The sequence below is a fragment of the Budorcas taxicolor genome, chromosome X (genome assembly GCF_023091745.1).
Source record: "Budorcas taxicolor isolate Tak-1 chromosome X, Takin1.1, whole genome shotgun sequence".
NCBI lineage: Eukaryota > Metazoa > Chordata > Mammalia > Artiodactyla > Bovidae > Budorcas > Budorcas taxicolor.
Genome location: NC_068935.1, coordinates 27280081 through 27306440, shown reverse-complemented (window position 1 = coordinate 27306440; position 26360 = coordinate 27280081). Strand labels below are relative to the sequence as shown.

The window sequence follows — 26360 nt, the reverse complement described above, 5'->3', positions numbered from 1 at the left end:
GAACCGAGGAAAGGAAACGCTACGCAGAACGGAAGCTGTCAGATCCCGGGTGTAGAGACTTGGGAAAGGGACCAACATTACCCTATAAGGCATGACAAGAACAGACTCTATGGGAAAGGAGATTCCATTTCCTGGGGTGATGGGGGAGCTCTACAGGCCTGAAGCTTTGCTGAATCTCAGATGGTCTGTGGTGGGGAAGAGTGCACATTTGATTCTTGTCTACCCTGGGGGAAACAGCTGTGCACTGTCTCAGGAAGACAAGAGGAAGAGGTACAGGAGGCTAGTCTCCAGAGAATGACACCTCGAACATGTTGAGGTTTGCAGACAAAGTAGAAGTAAGGAAATTTAGATCTGTTTTTTGATCATGTATTTTGGGGACTGGGAGTAACTAACACCTCCTATCACCGCTTAGAGGTAACTTAGGAAAAGAGAAGAAAATGCGATCCCTGAGATCTCTGGTACAAAGAGCCAGAGCTCTGGCTGAAGGAAGTCTGCGGGTGGGGGTGAGGCAGGGCGCGCTGCGCCTCTCTCCCCACCTTGCCTTTCAGTTCAGCGCCTGAAGCCTGAGAAGCAGGAGCCAGAAATGGCCATGCTCTGCTGATCTGCGGTCCCCTCGGGATGCCCGGGGACCAGGCCTTTGCTCACTCAGCCCACCACCCAATGGCACAAACTGGTTTTTCCCTTAAAAATTCTAAACAGGCAAACATCTGTCTCCAATGCGTCAGCTGTAGCGTTTCATTCCATCTTGATGAAAAAGAAAGCTTTATGATGACTTCAACAGAAATGGCATAGAACTTTGAGAAAACTGAAAAATTTTGGCAATTGATATGTCAGAGATTTTCTTTTAATCACAGAAGGTTATTTAAGAGGAAGCAAAGGGTTCTACAATTGCTCTATTATTTTTGATAAATAAGTTTGTCTTAAGTGTAAATGGAGATTTTTCTGTCAGTCCTGCACTCAAATGTACTTTTATTTACTCTGAATATCCAGGTCTTACCTAGGTTATGGATTTCTCAGACTGGAAGACAGGCTAACAGATTAAGATTTTAACTTGTGTTTTAACACTAGTGGTTACCTTGGCATGACTATGATACTTTAATTACAAAATTTACAAAATCAGGTGTTTCAGATCATTGGAATCAAAGAGGCTAAGGGAGAGAAACACTAAGGATTTACTACTGCAACAATTTCAGAATAAGATTTTCTAGTTTAAGTGAGTAGAATTTTCCAGGCTTAAAAATAGATGGTACCTATAAATAAATATGTAAATTTCTAAATTTAACATTCAGTTCAGTTCAGTTCAGTCGCTCAGTCATGTCCGACAATTTGAGACCCCATGAATCGCAGCACGCCAGGCCTCCCTGTCCAACACCATCTCCCAGAGTTCACTCAGACTCACATCCATCGAGTCCATGACGCCATCCGGCCATCTCATCCTCGGTCGTCACCTTCTCCTCCTGCCCCCAATCTCTCCCAGCATCAGAGTCTTTTCCAATGAGTCAACTCTTCTCATGAGGTGGCCAAAGTACTGGAGTTTCAGCTTTAGCATCATTCCTTCCAAAGAAATCCCACGGCTGATCTCCTTCAGAATGGACTGGTTGGATCTCCTTGCAGTCCAAGGGACTCTCAAGAGTCTTCTCCAACACCACAGTTCAAAAGCATCAATTCTTTGGCACTCAGCCTTCTTCACAGTCCAACACTCACATCTATGCATGACCACAGGAAAAACCATAGCCTTGACTAGACGGACCTTAGTCAGCAAAGTAATGTCTCTGCTTTGAATATACTGTCCAGATTGGTCATAACTTTTCTTCCAAGGAGTAAGCGTCTTTTAATTTCATGGCTGCAGTCACCATCTCCAGTGATTCTGGAGCCCCCAAAAATAAAGTCTGACACTATTTCTACTGTTTCCCCATCTATTTCCCATGAAGTGACGGGACCAGATGCCATGATCTTCGTTTTCTGAATGTTGAGCGATAAGCCAACTTTTTCACTCTCCGCTTTCACTTTCATCAAGAGGCTTTTTAGCTCCTCTTCACTTTCTGCCATAAGGGTGCTGTCATCTGCATATCTGAGGTGATTGATATTTCTCCCAGCAATCTTGATTCCAGCTTGTGTTTCTTCCAACCCAGCATTTCTCATGGTGTACTCTGCATAGAAGTTAAATAAGCAGGGTAATATACAGCCTTGATGTACTCCTTTCCCTATTTGGAACCAGTCTGTTGTTCCATGTCCAGTTCTAACTGTTGCTTCCTGACCTGCATACAGATTTCTCAAGAGGCAGGTCAGGTGGTCTGGTATTCCCATCTCTTTCAGAATTTTCCACCGTTGATTGTGATCCACACAGTCAAAGGCTTTGGCATAGTCAATAAAGCAGAAGTAGATGTTTTTCTGGAACTCTCTTGCTTTTTCCATGATCCAGCGGATGTTGGCAATTCGATCTCTGGTTCCTCTGCCTTTTCTAAAACCAGCTTGAACATCAGGGAGTTCGCGGTTCACGTATTGCTGAAGCCTGGCTTGGAGAATTTTGAGCATTGCTTTACTAGCATGTGAGATGAGTACAATTGTGCGGTAGTTTGAGCATTCTTTGGCATTGCCTTTCTTTGGAATTGGAATGAAAACTGACCTTTTCTAGTCCTGTGGCCACTGCTGAGTTTTCCAAATTTGCTGGCATATTGAGTGCAGCACTTTCACAGCATCATCTTTCAGGGTTTGAAACAGCTCAACTGGAATTCCATCACCTCCACTAGCTTTGTTCCTAGTGATGCTTTCTAAGGCCCACTTGACTTCACATTCCAAGATGTCTGGCTCTAGATGAGTGATCACACCATCATGATTATCTGGGTCGTGAAGATCTTTTTTGTACAGTTCTTCCGTGTATTCTTGCCACCTCTTCTTAATATCTTCTGCTTCTGTTAGGTCCAGACCATTTCTGTCCTTTATCAAGCCGGTCTTTGCATGAAATGTTCCCTTGGTATCTCTAATTTTCCTGAAGAGATCTCTAGTCTTTCCCATTCTGTTGTTTTCCTCTATTTCTTTGCATTGATCGCTGAAGAAGGCTTTCTTATCTCTTTTTGCTATTCTTTGCAACTCTGCATTCAGATGCTTATATCTTTCCTTTTCTCCTTTGCTTTTTTAAAAGTAATTTAACATTACTTTTGTTAAAATGCAAAACATCCTTTTTTCCTACACAGAGAAGTGCTCTTTGATTTCTACGAAGGATAAATTCAGAAACAACAACAACAAAAAAACAACAACCCTTGAAGGTTTTGTAAAATAAGTATTTCAATGATCGGTTAAAAGCACTGTTTCCATTTCTTGAAACATGTCATATTGTTTGCTGTTCAGGCTGGCCGCCTCAAGCTAATGTCTAAAAAAATTCACAGCAAATTTATATATTTCAGTTCCTATCTTCTCCAATCCTATAGTTATAATTCTAAAGCTTAAGAACTGATAATGGAGAGAAATAATTCCTGATATTTTCTAGTTTGAAGGTTTTTGCCCCTCTGAAAATATTCTAAGGAAATACTTTAATATAGTTAACTATCTTCAGTATCTAATGGGTGTAGGTTTCTACTTAGTAGACATAAAACTCTTATTTCAAATTTCTACTAATTGAAAAGATGAGATAATATTCAGCTAATATATCTGAAAGACACACCTAAAACCTTAATTAGTTGTGTTTCAGTTCAGTTCTGTTCAGTTCAGTCGCTCAGTCGTGTCCTACTCTTTGCGACCCCATGAATCGCAGCACGCCAGGCCTCCCTGTCCAACACCAACTCCTGTTGTTCACTCAGACTCGCGTCCATCGAGTCAGTGATGCCATCCAGCCATCTCATCCTCGGTCGTCCCCTTCTCCTCCTGCCCCCAATCCCTCCCAGCATCAGAGTCTTTTCCAATGAGGGGTTTCATATCTGTTCGTTTAACTGCAGGTGTGTAATTTCAGTATTTGTTTTTCTGGCAATTTCACAGGCATACCAGTGATGTAGGGAAAAGAAGCCTCAAACAAGGCCTTCTTTTGATACTTAATCTTCTTCTCCACTTTAAAAGCACATATTGTACTAAAAAAATTACTGCTGCTGCTGCTGCTGCAAAGATGCTTCAATCCTGTCCGACTCTGTGCGACCCCATAGACGGCAGCCCACCTGGCTCCCCCGTCCCTGGGATTCTCCAGGCAAGAACACTGGAGGGGGTTGCCATTTCCTCCTCCAATGCATGAAAGTGAAAACTGAAAGTGAACTCACTCAGTCGTGTCCAACTCTTAGCGACCACATGGACTGCAGCCTACCAGGCTCCTCCGCCCATGGGATCTTCCAGGCAAGAGTATTGGAGTGGGGTGCCATTGCCTTCTCCGTCTGTAAAGCAATTATCCTGTAATTAAAAAAAACATTAGAATGAGATCTAAAAAAAAAAACCAAAACAATATGCAACTTGTAACAGATTTATTGGTAACGATGATAGAATCCCGGGATGGTGCTCCATCTGTCTGGCTTTTTCCTTAGTCTACTTTTTTAAAGGAATGGGGTAGTGTTTAGAAGCATGGACTCTTATGATAATTGGCAAGATCAGAATCCGGATCTGTTACCAACTAGCTATGTGACATTAAGATCCCTGTGAGCTTCACTTCTCTCACTTTAAAATGGGAAACATAGAGATGTCCCTGGTGGTCCATTCGTTAAGACTCCGCACTGTCAACGTGAGGGGCCTAGGTTCAAACCCCAGTCAAGGAACTAGATCCCACACGCTGCACCTAAGAGTCTGCATGCCACAATGAAAAGATCCAGCATCCCGAGAAGATCAAAGGTCCTGAGTGCTGCGACTAAGACCCATGGAGCTAAACAAGGAAAACAAAAATTAATGGGAAAAATAACAGCATCTACATCGCAAAGCTAGTGTGAGAATTAAAGGTCAGTTCCCATTTGTACTTTTACTTTGACTGAGGTTTTATTTACATACAACAAAATTTACCGATTTTAAATTAATCATTCAATGATTTTTAGTAAATTTACGGAGTTGTCCATGTATTACAATCTAGTCACTCCCATCATCTCAAAAAGATCCGTGGTGCCCATCTGCAGTCCCCTTTTCTATCTCCAGTCCCACAATAAAAAATGAGCGAATATTTCTAAAACACTTAGGAGAGTGCCTGTCATCTACCAAGAGATGTATGTTACATCAATAAGAAATGTCTGAACAGGACGAAGAAATACAATGCAAACCATGAAACCAAATGTCTTATTTACTGGCATAATAAAAAATGAATTTGGGTTGCATTTTCATCAGAATAAACTTAATTCTTCATATAAAGATACTGCAGCTTATTTCTGATTAGTATCTAATTTAGTTTTCCCTTATAAGCCTCTTTGAAAAGCACAGGCCTGGTTTCCATAGTAAATCTGGAGGCTTGAGCAATTAACTGAATTACTTTGAGAAAGGGAAAGAAAAGAAAAAAATCTGTGTAACTCAGATGAAAAGCCAGCAAGACTTTTCACTTTTGACTTCTCCCACTACTGTTACCTCACATTATGGTTATATGGGCTCCCGTGGTAGCTCAGCAGGTAAAGAATCCTCCTGCAATGCGGGAAACCTGGGTTCAGCTCTCAGTTGGGAAGATCCCCTGGAGGAGCAAATGACAACCCACTCCAGCATTCTTGCCTGGAGAATCCCAGGGACAGAGGAGCCTCTTGGGCTACAGTCCACGTGGTCCCAAAGAGTCAGACACGATGGAGCAACTCAGCAAAGCACATAGTTATATAGTGTTTCTTCAAAGCTCTCTAACATCCATTATCTCATTTTACACCTTCAACAACCCTGCAAGATAACTGCTTTCAATTTCTTCTTCTTCTATTTTTTTTTAATCCTAGCAATGATGCTTTCCACTGAGAGGCAAGCATCTGAGTAAAACCAACAAGCACCTGACAAGGGAAGCCAGCCAGCCAGCCTGCCTGGACATCGTCTGGCTTCACAAGACACCTCATTTCAATAGGTATTTGGATAAACGGACTCAATCATAATTTGGGCTAAAAATGACTGGATATTTTCATAAAAGTATGAAAAAACCCTGTTTTTAAACACAAAAATAACAGAGAAGGAGAATAAGGAACAAATTATTAACAGTCCAACTCTCTCATTATAAGGCTGAGTCTCTGTGACTTCCTGAGGTCACACTAGGTCTGCCACCCAAGTTTCCTGACTGCTCACTGGGGGCTTTTCTACTGTACTAAGCTTCATCTGCCTAGTTGACTTTTGTGTATTTTCTTTGCAATGATACTGACTAAATTCTACCTTTTCATTTTTACCTTGAAACACTGAGTGAAAAATGATATGGTATCTAACACTGTTAGGGAAACTTCGGTAGCAGTATTTCCTTCAAGAAGTGCCTGATGGAAATGCTTCAGTTGTTGTAGAATGTGAGATTTTTTTAAAAAAGGAAATTAAAACTGTATGACACAGGGATTCACATAACAGTTTGGAATGACTTTCTCTCCCAAAGACTGAGAGAGAGAGATAAGCAAAAAGACACCAGGCTCTCAGTACCTGCAGACTTAATGAGTTTCGCTGTATTTACTCCTTAATCAAATACGATCTGGGTTAATCAATTCTGCTATTGTTTACTTCAGCTCTGTATCAACAGCTCTGTAGCTAATAAATAGGTGCCTACTTCTTTGCAGACAAGATGTGAGTGATGATCTAGGTATGTACCTAAGAAATAACGTGGGAGGCATTTTAGGCTGTTCTGCTCATTATATGTGCAAAAATGAGAAATCATAGAAAAGCAGCTACGTTATGTACAGGGGTTCCCTATGGCCTGATGTTTTCAATGATGCCAGTGGTGTGAGACTTGTTTCTAAATCAGAAGGAAAACAAAGCATCTGGGCCAACTGAAAGACACAGGTTCAATACATTGTTACAAGAGACAAAGAGCAAAGCTGAAGGCTGTAGCCCTCCCATTTGTTTTTTGAAAGGTCCTGAGTCTAGTAGCTCAGCATCCATCTGCTCGAGACATTTGTGTTTATTAGTAGTCCAAATCGCAAAGCCAGTTCTGCTTGCTTCCTCTTATGCAACCTCTAAAGGACTGTCTGGTAATGAACATTCTCTCACTCTTTGACTTTTTATTAAGATTTGCTTTCAGAGAATAGCTTTCATTTATATAACCCTCTAGCTTCCTATTGAACTTGTTAATATTTTCAACCTGTGTGAAATATGGCTGTGTCAAAATAGCATTTACCTCTGCAGACAGCTCAGCATGGGTAACCCCTGAATAAATCACTAAATGAAAAATAGTCATTCTAAACAAATATTATATATACTATTTTATTCAGATTCATTATTTTCATTAAAGTACAGATAAAGGATATTGACTGTAAAATCACATAATTATAATAGTTCTATGAGAATATTAATCTCCTTCATATTAAACTAAGAACTCACTATTAACTAAAATTGCCAGAAATAATCCATGCATATTTGATCTTATATTCACATATGATGAAATGACTACAGAAACAGATATGCAAATGTATCAATGTATGTAAAATGATCTCCAGCTGTACTGGTGATTTAGGTTAAATAGTATTAATGCCTGTTTCAAATGAGTACCCTACCTACATTTTGCACTGACTGTGATTAAGTGTAAATAAACTTTCCAGGCTATTAAGATGCTGAAGCCTGGCCTGCATTATTCCTGATCTGTTTCACAGAGCTGGCATGGTTTGTGATTTTCAGGTTACTCCAAAGTGTTTTGACAGCCAGGCATTATGCACCCTAAAATAAAGGTTAAAGTTAGGAAATGAAGTTCTTTAATACTGTATCTCAATGTTAGATTAACTAATAAATGACTAGATTTCCACATAAACACTGTGCTACGCTCAATATCCTACCATCTGTTACTCAGCTTAAATGAGACATCACTGGAAACTGTATGATGCTTACCATGTATTTAAAATAGCTTATGCTACAAGAATACAAGTAAGGAATTTAGAGAAATTTCTTACTTTCCTTCCTCTCCTCAAAAATATCAGAGTAGAGTGGACAATACTCCAATAATTTTCCATCTTTTTCTCAGGAGATAAGGAAAGGCAAGAGTCAGAGAAAACAGTGAGAGGGACACTCAGAGACACAGGTTGCATGCAGGGGTGGGGGGTGGTTTCCTGAAGTTAGATGTTTAAGAATGAGGCCGATCTAATCTGTCTCTGGGCCGGAGTTAAACTTGGATCAGAACGTTTTTACTCGATAAACATGTTTATTCCCACATTTTTATTTTGTTCTCCTTGAATTTTAGGGTTTCATTAAAAAATTAACAACTGGGTAATACAAGCACTGAGGAAAAAGCCTTTGTCCATCCTCTACTAAACACAGAGCGCAGGTCAGCAGAATCTTAGTGATTAAGATTGATGGTGGTAGTTACCATAGCAGTTTCCAACCAGTTCCCAGTGCTGGGGAGACACTAGAAATTGTCATCTGAATTATTAGGATGTCCCAGAGACTCAGCAATAAACCCCATCCAAATTGCCTCTTTAGTTTTTCCAAGTGCTATGAAAGTTATTTTAAAAAAGAAAAGAAATCTATTTAACTTCCTTTAATGACTAACTACCTCTGACACCTATCTATTCCAAATAAGCAAGCAATCTTTTCCTTAGGGTCGCACAAACGTTTCCTTAAGTATTTATTCCACTAAGACTTACACAGCAAAAAGAAGAAAGAAAGAACATATAGCATCTGTCTCAATTGCTGTTGGGGATTTCTGTTTACATTAGTAACTGAAGTGAGTATCGATAGGTTGTAAACAAAAGTACTGCCGCTGCTGCGTAGCTTCAGTCCTGTCCGGCTCTGTGTGACCCCCATAGACGGCAGCCCGCCAGGCTCCCCCGTCCCTGGGATTCTCCAGGCAAAAACACTGGAGTGGGTAACAAAAGTACAGACCTGACAGTTGTCGTCACTTGATGATTTCCTGCCTTCCCCTGGATCTAGCCCTTTCTCACGAGCTTCAGTAGAGACAAGCAACTGTTCTAGGATTAGACCGGAAACTGTGCACATCAGTCTAACCATTACCTTCTGGAAAACTTTTAAAAATGTATCACTTCCCATCAGGTTAATTTCAACTTTGAGTTGAGAAGCATTCGATAAATCATGGGTATCTTAAGGCTAACTCAAAAGGAAGCATCTAGGTTTTGCATGGCATGATTAAGACTGCCCTCTGTTGGAGGAGAAGAAAAAAAGAGGAAATTGCAGTGCTATGGGAATTACCTTGCTATGATTCTTTGCCCCATGTATCTAAAGTGAAACAAACACACTCTAGGAAGAAAAAGAGTAGCATCTTAGTCCTATATTACCATACTTTGCATTTTAACAAATAATATTTGAAAATTCATGTGTTAGGCTCTTCTATCCCTGGAATTCTCCAGGCAGGAATACTGGAATGGGTTGCCATTTCCTTCTCCAGGGGATCTTCCCGATCCAGAGTTTGAACCTGGCTCTCCTGCATTACCTACTGAGCCACCAGCAAAGCTCTAGCATGGGTGGCAACACTAAACAGTTACAGAATTGCCAGTCTCCCGAGAGACTCCAAATCTAGGAATGGATGACTAAGCAATGTTGCCTAGACGGAGGGGTGACAGGGAGGAAAGAGTGCATGGCTTTTGACTTTACGTCCAACTTGCTAATGACCATGGGTATTTGTGCTTTTCCATGATTATAAAATACTGACTGTCAGGAAGAAAGATGCTAAAATTGGGTCAAATTAATTTGTTTCAAAAATAAACCAAGGGGTAAGTTTCAACACCCCAACCCCCACCCCCGCCTTTTGGGATGCACTTCAGCTCCGTGGGGCTTTCCCAGAAGTCATTGCGTTTCCGGTCTCTCGAGTCTCCGGTCCGGCACAGGGTGCCTTGAAGGCGCCATCTTCCCTTCCATGTGCCTTCGCTCTTCTCCGCAAAAGGAGGCTGGTGGCTCCTTCCAGGCCCCCAACCGTGCCCTCCTGTCCACCCCGAGCCATCTTCGATCCATCCTCTTGCCCGCCCGATCGCCCACCCAGTGCCCTGAGGCCGCTTCACAGGTCTGTAAAAGAGTTTAAACTGTCATCCCGTCTGGGGCCCTTCCGCCATTTTTTGGTGGTGCCTGTCTCCACTGTTTCCCAACCCCAGTGAGGGAATCAAGATGAAGGCAGGGGACGTGGGTGAAGAAGACAGGGAAAGTGGGCAGAACTCTTCCGAAGGAGATAAAATACAGATTAGACTCTGTGATGTGTCTTCTGAAGATTTAAAAAAAACCTGGCAAACACTAAAAGAGCTCCATGACAGAGAGCCATGCGGACTGCAAGGGAAAGGAACCAGTTTGAGGAAAGAGCAAGTGTCAGATGGGAGGTGGACAGGCTCCATATCCAGAATTAAAGAGTCTACGGAGCAGCGGAGAGCCCTGAATGACCCTATCCATGACCTGCGAGGTCAATTAAACGCCAAATTATGTGATCGCTCTACAGGAAACGAAACGGACAGAAATACGCTACAGCAAGAATCTTATGATATCCAACAACAAAATCTGAAATTTACTGGTGAACTCACAGCAGAAAGGAATAAACTAAGACAAGAAAAGAAGCAGCTTTCGGCTAGGCTCAAGAGGAAAACGCCACAGTGCGAGTCAGTTATTTCGATCAGGGACCCTCCACCCGGACCTGAGAGGTATGTGGCTGTCAAACTGATAACGGAAACAAATACCAAACAGATGAAATCTAGAGGGAAAAAGAAACAGCCACACAGTTCCGAGCTTCAGGTTCCATTTTACAGTCAGGACGTCTTTGAGGTGCCAGAGCACCCTCAGGAGATTTCCTCTAACAGCAGTAAGACGATCACAATAAGCAGTGGCAGTCAGAAGTCGTCTAGCACTGTTCCTTCAGCGCCTACACTCGGCCCTCAAACAGTGGATGGATTTCAAGATGACTCCAGCCTTCCCGATGCCAGGCTTGGCCATCCACAAAGCCAATCCATTTTTACACAGAGGACCTCCCCACAGAGGCTCTCCACACCAAAGCATGAAACTGAGATTGATTTCCCTTGGAGCCTTTCCATTATTTCTCCAGGAGAAGACCTACCTACTGAAATATTAGCTGAAACTTCAGAGGAAAGTATGATTGATTATACCAAATGCATATTTTCTCCTTCTACACAGAGAGATGAAATCACCACTTTACACCTATTTCCTTTAGACTCTACTTCAAGTGCTAATGTGAAAAGACCATCATTGGGTGTGTTTCACGTTTCAATGAGAGAGAGCAATAGCCAGACACCTTGCAGTGAACAGTCCACAGCAAGCAAGAATACGAATGGAGCTACAGCTGCAGCCCATGATGCTGATAAGCCACAAGGTGAGACTGAGGCTTGCACTTCGCATCTTCAATAAAGAGAAAAGTCAAGATACAATTAGAAAAAGGGGGGAAGTAGCTATTGCTCCATCTCTCTCTTAAGGAGACTGCTTTGCTTTTCCAAGAGGACAGTCTTCCTATCGATTCAGACTATTTAACATTTGCATTCAGACTATGTACCTGATAATTCCTGACTTTGATTCTACTTCCCAGAATATAATATACAGACAATAAAAAGTTGGGCAAATGACTAAGACTTTGAAACAGTGACTTATTGCCAGTTAATAAAATTCAGCTAGAAAGAGACTTAGTTTTCAGAATGCCTATACTTCTATATAAAAGTGTAGAGGTCTATCATCTTTTTGTTGAAATTAAGCTGCTAGTGTCTGTGAGTCAGTGTGTGCCATGCTGAGTTGGTTTAGTTGTGTCCTGGTTTTTGCAACACTATGGACTGTAGCCTGCCAGGCTCCTCTGTCCGTGGGATTCTCTAGAAGAATGTGGCAGTGGGTTGTCATGCCCTCCTCCTGGGGATCTTCCCATCCATCCAGTCTCTTAGACTCTTGCATTGGCAGGTGAGTTCTTTATTACTAGTGCCACTTGGGAAGCCCTTATGAGTCAATAAGAAGGCTTAAGAAAAAGAAAGCCAAGAGAACACCTAAAAGGCCTGGACTGTAAGAGTTCAACCCTGTAATACTTGTGAAATACTTACTTGACTTGACAAGGTAACTATAATACTTACACTGAGAAAGCTTCAGAAGCAGATATTTTTCAGAATAAAATGAATATGACTTTACAGATACCACAGAGCATGACTTAAATTAGAGAAGAGAAGATGTGACACAGGCTGTATACTAGTTATTAAAATTTGCATTTAAAAATCAAAAAGTGAGAGCAGAAGAAGGAAAAACCTCATTAACAAAGACCAACTATTTAGCAAGCAAGGTCAGCATTTATAAGATCAGGAGACCTTGTCAAGAAACAGAGCAGTATGGTTTTCTCCGTAACAGAACTCAGCCAGTTGCTTGTCCCTGGTTATCACTGTGTGTGTGTGTGTGTGTGTGTGTGTGTGTGTGTGTGCCCGTGTGTGTGCGTGTGTGTGCGTGTGCCTGCGTGTGTGTGTGCATGTGCGTACATGTGCAAGTGTGTGCACATGTATACTGAATGGAGGAGGGGAGAACTAGTCAGCGATGCATGTCGCTCTCCTTCCTCTCTTCTGTCCTCCCCCTACCACCCTCCTTACTTTCCCTGGGCCGTGGTGGTATTCAACTCCTTTTTTCTTTACAGTTTTTTTTTCCCCGATGTATCCTTGAGCATGTAGAAAAAAACAAAGTTATTGAGTGAATCCATGTGCCATAAAACTCACCCTTTAAAATAGAGTACAATACAGTAGTTTATATGGTATATTTTAAAACTTGTAAAACCATCACCACAGTTTTAGAATATTTTCATCACCCTTTAAAAAAGCCCATACATAATAGCAGTCACTTTCTGCATTCCCCCACGTTTTAGCTTGTGGGGAGACAAAAACAGTCCGCTGTGGTTGTGGTTGTTAATTTGATTCAATATCTCTTGGAATGAAGTACCACCAGGGTTGAATATTATCTCCCTTTACATATTTCTTTCCCAAAACATGGAGGCTTATAACATAGCATCAATAATCTTTGACTTTTACTCTAAATCATACATTCTAAGTAGTTGAAGTTTGTGGTTATTTAAAACTGTTTTATTAACGTACTTTAGAATTCATATCTAGCTTTTGATGTGTTTCAATCTCTCTGGCAAGTTAACTATCAACTTATTTTATGTTTTTATATCCTGCATTATGACAAAATATTTAAAATATTTACTAAAAACAAAATGGAAAAGAAGTAAAATTTACTGTATTATGATTTGACTTTTACTGTAAATCATACATTCTAAGTACTTAATTCTAGTTATTTAAAACTTTTATTAATGTACTGTAGAATTAGTTATTCATATCTAACATTTGATGTGTTTCAATCTCTGGCAAGTTAACTATCAACTTATTTTACGTTTTTATATCCTGCATTACTAGAAAAAATGTTTAATATTACTAAAAACTAAATAGAAAATAAGTAAAATTTACCTACTGTATTATGCTGATCAAAACCCAGGTACTTTCATGTTCTTCATGCTGTTTGCCTTTTTTTAAGTATTTTTTTTTTTAATTTAGCTTCATGGGGGTCTTAGGTTCAGCATGTGGGATCTATTTCCCTGTCCAGAGACTGAACCCAGGACCTCTGCATTGCCAGTGCAGAGTCTTAGCCACAGGGAAGTTCCCAGGGATTTTGCTTGTTTTGTTTTCATGGTGGGGGGGGGGGTGTTTTTGTGTGTGCTTTATTTATTTTTTTTTTAGCAAAAGTAGAAAAAAGAAAGGGGAAGGAATTGTGTAAACAAGTGTGGTACTGGGAATGAGTTAACCTTCTGATTGTACTTCCAGAGGACATACAGTTTATGAAAACCCTTTGCTTGTATTCTATCATATATAGTAAAGAGGAAATGGTAAATTGTAAATAATACAATTATACATCAAGGTAAAGAGAACAGAGTCTGGAAAAGAACCTGACACCATACAAAACTGTATAATGGTCCTGTGAAGACAGCAACAGCATTCCTTACTCTCAAAGAACCCTTCCTGTCTTTTTCTTTCCTTTGACTTTGTAAATCCTGGGTCAAATAAAAGCTGCAATGTTAAATATGACTCTTGGATATTATTATTTTCTTCTGTTTACCTTGGTCATTTAATGTATTCTGTGCTCTGCTATGAAAAAATACTTTAGCACTTCTAAAACTATTGCCTGACTTTAAAAACTAATTTTTTTGTCTTTTTAAAAAATCCTGTTATTAAAAATAAATTTTGATAACCTTATTTCTTTTTACAAACCCTTGTGTCGAGGGCTGACTTTCAACAGATTGAAGCAAGAGAGCTGCTCTGCTACATGCAAAACCCCAAGCCAGAAACAGGTCATCTAGGAATGGTTTCGCACCAGGTTCCCCCAGGCTCCCCACAATTGAGTGGTGCAGTGTTGGGCAACGGGGCTGCTGCCTTTCTGGTCGCGTGCGTGTTCCAGGATGAAGAGTTCTCTGTACTGGACCCGGTCCCAACACGAACAGGGGCGTGCCACGCCATGCCCCAAAGGACCTAGGCAGTGGCCCCATGGTGGGGGACTGGTTATCTGAGGCCAACCGAGGCTCCCGTGGCATTGCCAGAAACTAATTCTTAAAATTATTTCAAAGGCTCAAATCTGTATGCTGGAAATAAGTTTAAGTTAAAATATAGGAACATTCTAAGGTCAAAGTCTACCAGCTACCGTCCCCATGTCCAGCAAAAATCAGCGAGAGAGGAATGCTAAAACTTCAGTCCTTGACCGCTCCCTTCCCGGATCTAGCCTACGTAGTTTGCCCACTCCACCGATTAGCCATGCAGTCACTTAGATGCAGTCAATCATAAAGGAACTCAATCATGAATAGTCACTGGAAGGACTGATGCTAAAGCTCAAACTCCAGTACTTTGGCCACCTAATGCAAGGAACTGACTCATTGGAAAAGACCCTGATGCTGGGCAAGGTTGAAGGCAGGAGGAGAAGGGGACGTCAGAGGATGAGGTGGTTGGATGGCATCACCGACTCAATGGACATGAGCGTGAGCAAGCTCCAGGAGATGATGACTGACAGGGAAGCCTGGCGTGCTGCAGTCCCTTGGGTGGCAAGGAGTCAGACACAACTGAGCGAATGAACAACAACACTTAGTTGGGAAACCACCTCTCAGATCTACTCTTCCCCCATCCTCACCTGCAGTGATCTGTTCAGGTCCTTATCGCCTCGCTCTTATAGGTCACGTCTGTGCCTGTGTGCTGTGTGCTAACTCGCTTCAGTCCTGTCTGACTCTGCAACCCACTGGATTACAGCCCACCAGGCTTCTCTGTCCATGTGGATTCTCAGGCGAGGGTATTGGAGTGGGTTGGCACACACTCTTTCAGGGGATCTTTCTGACCCAGGGATTGAACCCTCTTCTCCTGCGTCTCTTGCTCTGGCAGGCAGGTTCTTTACCACTAGCGACACCTGGAAAGCCCTTGAGTACCCATAGCACTTGACACATTTCCTCTACTGTAGCAAATAATAGAGAGATTTGTGGGCATGTCCACTTCTCCCACTGGATTCAGGATTCTCTAGGCCAGAGACTGTTCAGGGTGATTCCGGGATTTCCACCTAGAAGGAGCTTAGGGCCAGCAATCTGAGTGGAAGGGACAATAACCAGGGGCTTCTGAGTTTATTTGTGATGTCTGGAGGGAATACACCATGTGGCACCACAGAGAATATACAGATGGATGTAGCCTGATCAGTCTGGGTTTAATTGACTCATAGGTTCTTTGCTCTTCAGCAAGTGCTTTTCTTCTAGAAATCTTGTGGGGGTGCACTCAAGGTAGTGCTGTTTTACACAAGAGGCCTGTGATAGGATCCTCTGAATTTAACCTAAGGCAGAGTAGCAAGGTTCTGGGTGAGTCTCCATCAATGTCCTAAAACCCATTGACCTCTACATCTTCACACTTCTAGCACAAGATCCCATTCTAATTTCGAATGAATACGATCAATGCTGTCTCTAAAGGCTTAACTCAAAAGCTTGTGCTCTCTCTCGTTCAGTCACAGGAGCTGGCAGAAGCATGCATATGTCAGGAAAAGTCAAGGACATCACGAGTCATACGTGAGCCATCCATCTCCTTCCTTTACATCTTAATCATCAACCTCTTTCAGTGCTTTCCTTGCAACACCTCTCTTAGTTATCCTGATCATGCTCAGGTGCTCTGCTGGGTCTCGTGAGGCAGGCAGACATACAGCAGTTAGGCCCGAGCCTGGACAGAAGGCACGCATGACCCATCTTTCTAGGGGCCACCTCCAATTCTAGATGCCTGTGGAGCTTTGCAGTCTGCTGAGTCCCCCCTCCCTCCAGCCAGTTCTCCCTGTTGACTTCTCCTCCAGTGTCATTACCCTCCCTCTGCACCCCAACTCAGCTTCAAGGGCAAATGAAGCCCTTCTGCCTTGACTGCTTTGGCCAATGCACCCTCCTGCCACACTGGACTCCTCCTTGAGCCCACAGGGGCACCACTACCATTACTTCTTGGCCTCTGCTCCTGCTCGCCTCCCAAAATGGGAATAACTTCTCCTCCACCAACTCAAATGTCACCCACCCTAAAAGTCTAGCTCAAATTTCAGTTCTTCCTCAGAATTCCCAGCCCTCAGTTTCCCCTCTTCTGAATGCCTATGGTACTTATTGTTTGGACTACACAGTCTGGCAGTCATAAAGCAAGTCTCCAGTACATGATCATTCGCTTTCTACCAATGGCCTGTACATACTTGGGTGAATGCCCACCAGTCCTGCCCTGCTGCTCTGGGAGACGCCCAGCTCCCCTCTCAGCCAAGGACTCCCCTCCTTTCTGCAGAGAGAGGCAATGAATGCAGTGGTTAGGGGCATGGTCTCTGGAAGCGACTGCTGGGGCCAGCAGCCTAGTTCCCTCCTGCAGTCTACCACCTACGAGACTCTGGGCAAGCCTCTGGGCCTTGCCGTGCCTCAGTTTCCTCCTGTACAAAACAAGAATGGTAACAGCACCAACAGGAGAGGTTCTGTGGAAGGATGAAATAGGTCAAGTGGAAAACTTAGAACACTGCCCGGCATAGAGTAAACACTATAGAAGTGCTACTTGTTATTAAGAATGCCACAATGTGGGCTTACCAATCTAAACAGACTAAACCTAAGCTGGTAACCTAATCATTTTTCTAAACACTCAAAACATTAGAGCTGGAGGAGCCCTTGAAACTCATGGAGTTCAGTCTCCTTTCACAGAGAACACTGTTGCACAAGGGAGGGAAATGACCAGTCCTGAAGTCCCACAGCTGGGTAAGCTCAGACCATTATAAGAGTCAGGTCTCCTGTTTTGTTTTGCTTTCCCCCCCCAAATATCTTAATGCAATTGTATCAATATTTCCAAAGGGAAAAAGTTTCTGTATTTCTAAGTAACCAAGTCACCAATGAACCTCTGTGACACACCTGGTGAGTTGGGGATTGCCAGTATTAGCTAGGGTCAGCTGTTTGTTGTTCCAGGGGTGAGGTGTGTGGGAGAGGGAGTCTGGAGGAGGGAGGGGGCTGGAGTGGCACTGTGAAAATCAGGGGACTAAGGACATGGGTGGCTTCCCTGCTGGCTCAACAGTAAAGAACCCACCTGCAATACAATGTAATGCAGGAGATGCGGGTTTGATCCCTGGGTCGGGAAGATCCCCTGGAGAAGGATATGGCAACCCACCCCAATATTCTTGCCTGGGAAATTCCCATGGTCAGAGGGGACTGGAGGGCTACAGTCCATGGGGTCGAAGAAGAGTCGGACGCGACTGAGTCACTAAATGACAACAACCAAGGGGATGGGTGACCCCCCTCCCTTCTCTGGACTGTAGCTGCCCCATGATTATGGAAATCAGATCCCCCCAAGTGAACTAGGAGCATGGGGGGCACAACGATTACACAGTATACTCTAAGGCTCTAAGCCAATGCACAAGACCTGGCTCAGTACTGAAGAAGGCAGGCACTTGAATGAATGACTGACAAACTACAAACTTCCCTCAAGTCTCTACTCAAACGCTGCCTTTTCAGTGGCAGTCTACGTAGTCCACCCTATTTACAATGGCAACCCCTGGACTGCTTTTTCTCCATAGTACTTACTGCCCTCTAACATACCTCATATTTTACTACCCCGCCCCCCCCCCCTTACTCTGACTCTAGCAATAGCATGCCAGCTCCAAAGGGCAAGCACTTGATCTGTTTTGCTCACCACTGTATTCTCTGCGCCTAGAACACTGCCTGGCACAGGGCACGCAGAGTGGGCATAGGTTTTGTTGACTGAATCAATAGAGGGCATCCGAGTTTCCTAATCAACCTTTCAACTTGGCTTTCAAAGCCCAACGCACTGGCTGAAAAAGCAATAAACAAATTGTGGGTGTCTGTGTCAACCGGACACTAAAACCTATCAACTTTGGAGCTACTATCGTCACCAAAAAAACGTCCAGAAGGTCGCTCAGGCCAAAATCTGTCCCTCAGGAATTCATTAGCGCCCCTCCCCCCAAGTTTTCACACTAACTCTGCTTGATTAATTTAAACGGCCGCACCAGGTGAGGAGTAAATGAGAGCTCGCCTCTTTGCAACTTTTCTGTAAATCGAAAGTTATTCCAAAATATAAAGGTTACTAGAGAAAAAGGCATCCACGCGGATGGTGCTCCGGATTTGCCATGGATTTCTTGTACGCCAGAGGAGACCCGTCCTTTGCTACAGGGAGGGACTAGGCGCTTCAGAGGTTCCCTTCGACTGCCGCCACCTCGCTGGACCCGCCGCGCAAGGAGCCTCGGCGCGTCACCCGCACTCCCGGACCTTGGTCGCCGGCCCCGCGGGCTCCCGGCCCCTCATCCCCTCTCCGGGCCACGGGCGACACTCCCGCCCCCGACCCCGCGAACTCCTTTCGGGCCCCAGGCCGTGGCGCCAGGCTCCTCGGCGCTGCCCGACGGCCAAGGGAAGTGCGGCGACAAGTCGTCGTCCTCCGGCCCCGCCGCCCCCGCCGCCCCCGCCGCCCGGGATCCCGGAAAGCCCGGGCGCCCCGGGTCCCCCAAGCTCGAGCCGGGCGCGGGAGGCGCCTGCCGCCGCGGCCGCGGGATGTCCCGAAGAGGGCCCTCGACCCCCACTCCCGCCGCGGCCCTCGGCCCCAGGCGCCCCGGCGGGCCTCTCGGCCGCGATTCCCGCTGCCCCGGCCGGGGGACCGTACTCACCCGCGGGCGCAGCCACGCCGCCGCGGCCGGCGTAGAGCAGCAGCGCCCACAGCCCGCAGAGCCGCGCCGGCCGCTCCATGTAGCCCTCGCTCGGAGCCCGGCCGGGCTGCAGCCGCCGCAGTCTCCGCCTCTTTCGCTCCCTCTCCCACTTCCCGGCTCCGCCGCCCTGGAGGCTGGCGGGGGGGCCGGCGCAGACGGGAAGGGCCGTCCCGCCCACCGGCCGCAGGTAACCCCGGGGCCAGCGCCGGCGGAGGTTCCGGGCGCCCGCGGCTCCAGCAGGGGCTTCCGAGGGGCGACACCTGGCCCCGCGGCAGCCGAGCCTCCGTCGCGCCCCGGGAGTTCGATCGCCGCCCAGGCAGAGCGGCCTCGACCTCGTCGCGTCCCGGCTCCGGCGCCGCCGGGCTCAGTGCGAATGGTGTGCAGCCAGGAGGAACCGTGGACATGCCCAACTGAGCACCCGGGCAGAGCAGGGCGGCCTCCGGGAAGGAGCCTTGAGCTGGCCTTCTGGAGTCCGAGCTTGCAGGCGCTGGCCTCTGAGCCCTTGTTTCCTAAAACTCTGACTCCAGGGTTAGAAGTCCCAGGCCTGACTTCACAAGGTGCACTTGGAAGACCAAAGAGGGCACTTAGTGGGAGCGTGCTTTGTGAATGCGACGGAAGGTATATTTGAAAGCTGGTGATACATAATAATAAGTTGAACATAGAAGAAAGGAAAAAGCTACATTTTAAATACGAGAGACAGTGCCATACTGGGCTTCCCTGGTGGCTCAGTTGGTAAGAATCCCTCTGGAATGCAGGAGACCCAGGTTCCATCCCTGGGTGGGAAGATCCTCTGGAGGAGGGCATGCAACCCACTCCTGTATGCTTACCTGGGGACTCCCATGGACAGAGAAGCCTGGCGGGCTACAATTCATGGGGTCGCAAAGAGTCAGGCAGGACCGAGCCTCTGAGCACAAGAGAGCACCATACTATGTCCTTGGATTTTTCCAAACTCACAGCCAACTTTCTACACACTTCTTTTCCATAGATATATATTGGGAGATGGAAGGTGAGCTGAAAATGTAGGCACTGAATACGTTGAAAGTGGGTGATTGTGAGGATTAAGGATGATGAGGATGGAGGAAGAACGCTTTAGTTTTCCTGTGGCTGCTGTAACAAATTATCACAAATTTAGTGGCTTTAAACCACCCATTTTACTTTATTCATATTAGAATTCTGTAGGTCAGAAGTCTCACTGGACTAAAATCAAGCTGTAGGCAGACCTGTGTTCCCTTCTGGAGGTTTTGAGGGTGAGTCCATTTCCCTGCCTTTCCCTGCTTCTAGAGACCGCTACATGCCTTGACTGGTTCCTGCACCACTCAGACCTCTGCTTCCCTTGTCACATCTCTTTCTCTGACTCTGACCCTCCTGCCTTCCTTTTTCATTTATAGAAATCCTTGTGATTTGATTGGACCCACCAGCTATAGAGAAGCTAGTGGTTGGGGTAGGGGAATGGCAGGTACAAACTACTGGGTGTTAGGTAGGTGGCAAGGAGGTATTCTACAACACCAGGAATATAGCCAATATTTTGTAAGAACTGTAAATGGAGTGTAATCTTTTAAAATTTGTGTACAAAATGTTTTTAGTGTAAAAGGAAAAAATATATAGGACCTACCAGATAATCCGTGATCATCTTCCTATCTCACAATCTTGATTTCTATTAATATAAAGCTACTGTATAGCACAGGAAACTACTCAATACTCTGTAGTGAGCTATATGGGAATAGAATCTTAAAAAGAGTGGATATACGTATATGTATAACTGACTCACTTTGCTGTACAGTAGAAACTAAAACAACATTGTAAATCACCTATATGTCCATAAAAATTAGTTTTTGAAAATCATTGATATAATCACACCTGCAAAGTCACTTTTGCCATATAAGGTAACAAACATATGCACAGTTGTCTGGGATAAGGTCATGGAACCATTGGGAGGGGATTATTTTGTCATTGTGTGCTAGGTGCTTAGTTGTATTCAAGTCTGTGACCTCTTGGACTGTAGCCAGCCAGCCAGGCTCCTCTGTCTATGGAATTTTCCAGGCAAGAATACTGGAGTGGGTTGCCATTTTCTTCTCCAGGGGATCTTCCTGACCCAGGGATCAGACCCCTTGCTATTTTTTTGGAATTCTGCCTTTAAATGGGCAAATTTTTCCTTTTCTCCTTTGCCTTTAGCTTCTCTTTTTTTTCTCGGTTATTTTTCTCTCAGGTTTTCTCTTCTTTTCTCAGGGATTCTGTGCCTTATTGATCGGAGAAGGCAGTGGTAACCCAATTCAGTACTCTTGCCTGAACAATCCCATGGGTGGAGGAGCCTGGTAGGTTGCAGTCTATTGGGTCACTAGGAGTGGGACATGACTGAGAGACTTCACTTTCACTTTTCACTTGCATGCATTGGAGAAAGAATTGGCAACCCACTCCAGTGTTGTTGCCTGGAGAATCCCAGGGATAGGAGAGCTTGGCGGGCTGCCATCTATGGGGTCGCACAGAATCGGACACAACTGAAGCGACTTACCAGCAGCAGCAGCAACTGTGACTCATTGTTAGTCCAGGGCTTCTCCTTTGGCCTCAGATCAGGGTGCTGTCATTGGGGCCACTAGCCCAGGTCTCAGCCAGGACCACTGCCACCCTTCTCACTATGCTCTCCACGCTGGAGGGAAGCCCTATTCAGGTCCTGCCCCCTTCCCTGACCCAGGCAGGGCCAGTCTGTACACACCATCAGGTCTTCAACAGCCCCATCTGTGCTGGTGCCTCAGGACTCAGGACTCTTCCCTTTAAAGATGCAAATACATCATTGGCATGTTGGTTTCCTGCAGCTTCTGGCCCTGAAAAGCCTCCATTGTTTGTCTAGAATGTGTTATGCTTTACATCTGAACACCAAACCTCCAGTCCCTCCTGCCTCTTCTCCATCCCCTCTATCCAAGGTGTTTCTCTGAGGAGGGGGCTCTACATAGCTGTGACACTGCCCTGGGCATCAGTGTGCTAATTTGTACTTCCAAAGAACAGAAGGAAAAGGCAAAGGAGAAAAGGAAGGATATACCCATTTGAATGCAGAGTTCCAAAGAATAGCAAGAAGAGATAAGGAAGCCTTCCTCAGGGATCAATGCAAAGAAAGAGAGGAAAACAATAGAATGGGAAAGACTAGAGATCTCTTCAAGAAAATCAGAGATAGAAAGGGAACATTTTAGGCAACGATATGCACAATAAAGGACAGAAATGGTGTGGACCTAACAGAAGCAAAAGATGTTAAGAGGTGACAAGAATATATAGAAAAACTATACAAAAAAGATCTTCATGACCCATACAATCGAGATGGTGTGATCACTCACCTAGAGCCACATCCTAGAATGCGAAGTCAAGTGGGCCTTGGGAAGCATCACAATGAACAAAGCTAGTAGAGGTGATGAACTTCCAGTTGAGCTATTTCAAATTCTAGAAGAGGATGCTGTGAAAGTGCTGCACTCAATATGCCAGCAAGTTTGGAAAACTTGGCAGTGGCCACAGGACTGGAAATGGTCCGCTTTCATTTCAGTCCCAAAGAAAGGCAATGCCAAAGAATGCTCAAACTACCACATGATTGCATTCATCTCACACGCTAGCAAAGTAATGGTCAAGATTCTCCAAGCCAGGCTTTCACAGTACGGAAACAGTGAACTTCCAGATGATCAAGCTGGATTTAGACAAGGGAGAGGAACCAGAAATCGAATTGCAGACATCCCTTGGATCATCAACTAAGCGACAGAGTGCTGGGAAAACATCAACTTATGTTCTATTGACTATGCCAAAGTCTTCATTGTGTGGATCACAACCAACTGTGGAAAATTCTTCAAGAGATGGGAATACCAGACCACCTGACCTGCCTCCTGAGAAATCTGTATGCAGGTCCAGAAGCAACAGTTAGAAGTGGACATGGAACAACATACTGGTTCAAAAATCGGGAAAGGAGCAGCTCAAGGCTGTATATTTTCACCCTGCTTATTTAACTTATATGCAGAGTACATCAAGAGAAATGAAGATCCTGGCATCCGGTCCCATCACTTCATGGCAAATAGATGAGGAAACAATGGAAACAGTGACAGACTTTCTTATCTTGGGCTCCAAAATAACTGCAGATGGTGACTGCAGCCATAAAATTAAAAGAAGAAAAGCTCCTTCGAAGAAAAGTTATGACCAACCTAGACAGCATATAAAAAAGGGGAGACATTGCTTTGCCAACAAAGGTCCTTCTAGTCAAAGCTTCGGTTTTTCCAGTAGTCATGTATGGGTGTGAGAAGTGGACTATAAAGAAAGCTGGGTGCCAAAGAATTGATGCCTTTGAACTCTGCTCTTGGCGATGACTCTTGAGAGTCCCTTGAACTGCAAGGAGATCCAACCAGTCCAACCTAAAGGAAATCAGTCCTGAATGTTCATTGTAAGGACTGATGTTCCATCTGAAACTCCAGTGCTTTGGCCACCTGATGCGAAGAACTGACTCTTTTGAAAAGACCCTGATGCTGGAAATGATTGAAGGTGGGAGGAGAAGGGGACGAGAGAGGATGAGATGGTGGGATGACACCACCGATTCAAACAGTCATGAGTTTGGGTAGGCTCCAGGAGTTGGTGATGGACAGGGAAGCCTGGCATGCTGCATTTGGTGCGGTCGCAAAGAGTCAGAGCGACTGAACTGAACTGAACTTAGAGGTCACTTTGCTTATCAGGCTGTTGGACATTTGCTTCAGCAAGCAAGGAATGGAAGTCTCACTATTCACGTGGAAAGCACCAGGCTTGGGGGAGGGTGGGGGACCAGCAACACCTATCTTGACTTAGTTCCCCAATGAAATGACACCATATCGCCCACAGCTCCTTACCTGGATTGCTCTTTCTGACTCTCTGCTACTTAAAGCAGCATGACTGCAGCTAGACCACGTTGTGCGTTGCATTCCTGGTGCTGGGCCGTGGCCTTGGGCTCTCTGGACCAGCCTCCCCACTTCTAAGTCACAGAAGCCAAGGCCAGCACTTAACTCCTCTGCATCCTCACTTCCCAGGATGGTACCAAGCCTTGCAGATTTGATTCGGTTTGCTTCATGACACAATGCATAGCTGATATTTGTAACTGTTCCACGAGTGTTTGAGGAACAATTCTCCGATTATGGAGCCCAGTGTTCTGTGTGTTTACATTATATCAAGTCTGTGGGTTGTGTTGGTCAAATCCATGCACTTGCTGAGTTTTTTCTGTTCTTTTTGAACCCACAGTCACTGAGACATGTTACAATCTCCCACTATGATACTCTGATGGTGGATCTATCAAGCTCTCCTTACAATTGTGTTCCTTTTTGCTTTACAAAGATGTATTTTTGAAGCTATTTCATCAGAGGCATGCAAATCTAGAACTGTTATAGCTTCATAGTGAACCATCGAGGGCTTCCCCAATAGCTTAGTGATAAAGAATCTGCCTGCCAATGCAGCAGACACGGGTTCGACCCCTGGGTGGGAAGATCCCCTGGAGGAGGGCATGGCAACTCACTCCAGTATTCACTCACTCTTGTCTGGAGAATCCCATGGACAGAGGAGCCTGGTGAGCTACAGTCCAAAGGGTCACAAACAACTGGATATGACTGATGGATTGAGCACATAGAGAACCGAGTTATTAATCACTAAGAAGTAGGTTTCAGTAATCTGAATGTTATTGGCCTCAGGTTCTGTTTTGGCTAATATTAGTGTAATTCATAAGCTTTCTTTTGGTTAGTAGTGTGTACCTTGTACCTTTCCACACATCCTTACTCGCCTGTCTCTGCTATGTTTGAGATGTGCTCTTGGAAACAGCATAGAGTGCAAATCACTTTGTTTTCTATCCTATAGGCAATCATTGTCTTCTAACTGTAGAGGTTAGCACTAGTATGTTTCAACTTATTTCTACCATCTGGTTTTGTGTTTTTTGTTCGTCGCATTTTTTCTGTTTCTTTTTATCACCTCCTCTTTCGATTTCTTTAAATGTTGTGTGTGTGGCTGGGGGCTCTTCATTGCAAGAGCATGTTTTATTTTCTGTAAAATATGCATACCACAGGGTTTGTTGTCAGTATTGAATGAGATGAACAAAGTGACATGAAATGCTTATCCAGTGCCTAACACAGAGTAAGCCCTCCTAAATGGGAACTATTATTAGAAGTCCGAGTACCCTTTCATCTTTAGTGTTCCCTTGGATCTTGCGGTTCCGCTTCTGTTGTTCTCCTTTCTGCTGACAATATCCCATTTGCTGTCAGTCCCTTTTTTTTTCATTTCTCCTTTACTGCCATTTGATTTCCTGTTTCTGCTCAGCCCTCCATCCCCAAGGCAGCTCGGTGGTGAAGCCCTTCGGGGAGGAGTCTGTGTGCTGCGGCTCTGTGGCACAGTAGGTGCGGGAGAAGACAGTGGCACCTTGACTGAATCCCATTCCACAAGGTGATGGAGGTCCCCCCCAACACGGGGCTGCATTTGCGTGTCATTCTAGGCTGGCCATGGTGAAATGGAATCAGCTGCGATCATCAGTTTCTGTGAAATGGGTATAAGGCCATAGACCCACCAGCTAGGAAACAGTTTAATTCCTTGTGTCTCTTCCTAGAGAGGATGGCCAGATCCTGGCTGTCTGCTCTCAAGAAGTTGTCCCGCTGTGAGAGTGTGGGTGTCACCATACTAGGACTTTGTGTATGTACTGAGCAGAGCCTGGAAAGAGGAACCATTTGTACTCAAACACATTGTGGTCAGAAGAAAACTTTGTTATCATTGTTGTGACAGAACTGCAGCTAAATTTAGCAAGCTGCGTACTTTGTGTGTGTGCCTGTGCACATGTGTGATGCCTGGAGAAAGTAACACATTGTTTCCAAAAAGCAAAATGTCACCAGACCAAAAAGAAAAGCTTCTTCTTACCTGGTATTTGATTGCCATGACCATTCCTCACCCCACTTACTTCATATCTTCGCTTTTTCTCTGTCCCGTGTAGCATGACATTCTTTCGAAAGAGATTATATCACTAGAGGAACACTGGAACTTGGTGGCGTTTTGGGTCTTTTTCTGTTCTCTGGTGGTTTCTGTGCTTGGATTGAAATAAACTGAGGTGTTGAGCATCTGTATTTTGAATGGGCTTCACACAAATATGAGAGTCTAATCTCTTTTTAAATTAAGTAATTTATTTT

General features: G+C 44.5%; 1 protein-coding gene across 2 annotated transcripts in view; it reads right to left on the bottom strand.

The window, feature by feature from the left end:
* LOC128069825 (dedicator of cytokinesis protein 11-like) overlaps window positions 1-26360 on the bottom strand; it is a 96276-nt gene that overhangs the window by 33083 nt on the left and 36833 nt on the right. The window contains exon 1 of one of the 2 annotated variants that reach the window (XM_052663011.1): window positions 4245-4353. The exons of the other annotated variant lie outside the window; for it this stretch is intronic. The gene's annotated coding sequence lies outside the window, so the exon portion shown is untranslated. Of the gene's footprint in view, window positions 1-4244; window positions 4354-26360 lie in introns of those variants that run through there. 2 annotated transcript variants of the gene reach the window in all.